Source organism: Bombina bombina, chromosome 7 (assembly GCF_027579735.1).
Source record: "Bombina bombina isolate aBomBom1 chromosome 7, aBomBom1.pri, whole genome shotgun sequence".
In the NCBI taxonomy this organism is placed as follows: Eukaryota; Metazoa; Chordata; class Amphibia; order Anura; family Bombinatoridae; genus Bombina; species Bombina bombina.
The window spans coordinates 496682303-496685036 of NC_069505.1; positions in this window are offsets into that span (position 1 = coordinate 496682303).

The window sequence follows — 2734 nt, forward strand, 5'->3', positions numbered from 1 at the left end:
AAGATGATAGAAAGCAGATATCCAGATCAGAGTTAAGCTGCAATTAATATAAATATATAGAATATGTTTCACATTTGTATGTAGAAAGGACAAAAGGGCATTAAATGACTATACAGCAACTAGATCATCAACTTTTGCTGGCAAAAAAATATTCAGGAGATCATAGGCTGAGAATTCTTTTCACCTTTTTGGTTCATCTAGAAAAATAGAAGTTAGGAATTAGTTTTTAATTGGAATAGTACAGTATATGTTAAATGGACAGTATAATGTATAATTGTTAATATGTTTTCAATGACTTTGTCAATTTCTGATACTTATGATTATATAGTGATACCATCAAAGTTTACCTTTTAGAAATCACTCTCCTTTTCTCTCCTATGTTTCTTAAGGCATTCCCTGCCCATTAACAGGTGCTGTGTTTGTTAATTAATTAATTAAATAATTGTGTTTGCTGCCTGGTGTTGTAAGAATTACAGATTTGAACTCAGGAGAAGAGAGAGTTCTCCTAAAGACCAGACTACATATACAGCACTCTAGAGGTTTTGCGTGTTAGTATTAGTTATCATAAATTCGAGTCTTTGGCATACAGTAACTTAAGAGGTGACTAGACTTAATTAAGTGTGCAACGCTACTCTACGTTAAAACTTAACTTTTATTGTTATAAATTACATATAAAATACAGAAAAAAATTATGAAGTTAAAAACGCTCCTAGTAGCTTACAGGTGACGCCATTGTTATAAAGATTAAATTAAAGGGACAGTCTACACCTAATAAAACGTTATCCCATATGACTAATCGCAATCTTAGAATTCAAACGATACCCTGCATCCGTTTTTATTGTAGTCGCATAACCAACATCGCTTTATTCAAAGTTTGTGTTCCCTGTTGTAAATATGGCCGTCTAACTCCTCCCAATAGCTTCCCCTCCTTTGGTATAGATACCTTCTCCTTCACTGTTACGCTCGTGCACGGAGCTCCCAGTGACATCATCGTTCAGAAATACGCATGCGCATTGAGATTCTCCTAAAAACCGGAAGTCAGTATTAGATTTATAACGGAAGTCTGTATTCGATATCACACTCTGCAAAAACCAACTTGGTACCTGTGTGTTTTATTCGTCAGTGGAAGTAATAGCTTCACTGATTAATATAATATCGGTAATATCTAAATTAAATATGTAATCTTTTCTATTTTTTCCAAACACATTATGATCTTCAACATTGTATACTAATTCATAATTACGATTCTGTTTTTTTTTTTTTTTGTAAACTCTTCAAATAAATTGTGCTTACTTTTTAATTTATTTATTAGCAACATATTATTTTCATTTTTTTATAGGCAATCTGTACCCCAAATAAATAATTTTATATCATGAGCATTGCCGTTTCACTGTACTTTTAATCAAACTATCTGATTTGTTGGAGCTGTTCCTCTGCATTCCTGATTTTATGCTTGTGTTCATGTTCTTAAAATTACACGGACAATTGAACAATTATTAAATTGATGTTTATGAATCTATATTACAGTATACACCAATGAGTATATGTCTATTTTCCATAAGTGATTTATCTATATAAAGATACTGAATTAGCTTTGTTTATTTATTATTGCTGTATGTATACTTTAATTATGTACTGTGCTAACTCAATATTACATTAAACTAATTATTTCCCTATATGTATCTTAAAGATAATACTAAAAAAAAAATCTATAATTTTAACATATAATTTTTTTTTTATTATCCTTTGTTGAAGGACGATTGAAAGTTTTAATCATTTAAAAAAGAATAAAATTTGTAGACCACATCAACCTCTATATATCAATATGATGACAATCATCATTTTAAATATATATTATCTGCTTCTCATGATCTTACGTCTAACAACATTTAAAGTAGTGTTTTTCCACCAGTGTGCCTTGGCACACTAGTGTGCCATGAGAGATAATCAGGTGTGCCACGGCAGACTGACAACAGTGCAGGGTTGTCCCTCTGCCACAGGAATTTGTAATTTAAAAAAGTGTGCCATGGCCTTAAAGGGACAGTCTACACCAGAATTTTTATTGTTTTAAAAGATAGATAATCCCTTTATTACCCATTTCCCAGTTTTGCATAACCAACACAGTTATAATAATATACTTTTAACCTCTGTGATTATCTTGTATCTAAGCCTCTGCAAACTGCCCCTTTTTTCAGTTCTTTTGACAGACTTGCAGTCTAGCCAATCAGTGCCTGCTCCCAGATTACTTCACGTGCACGAGCACAGTGTTATCTATATGAAATACGTGAACTAACACCCTCTAGTGGTGAAAAACCTGTTAAAATGCAATCTGAAAAGAGGTGGGCTTCAAGGTCTAAGAAATTAGCATATGAACCTCCTAGGTTAAGCTTTCAACAAAGAATACCAAGAGAACAAAACAAAATTGGTGATAAAAGTAAATTGTTAAATTTTTTAAAATTGCATGCTCTATCTGAATCATGAAAGTTTATTTTGGCCTAGACTGTCCCTTTAAAAAGTTTGCAAATCACTGATTTAAAAGGAACAGTCTACACCTTGATAAAAACATTTTTGGAAGATATATTACAGCTTTATTAACCATATTACCCATCACTCAATTTTGCATAACCAGCATAGTTATATAATTAAAATTCAAAATATGTGATTAACTATCTCTGCAAAAGTGCTCCTTTAGTGTATATAATCAGTGCTTGCTCCCAGATAACTTCACGTGCAC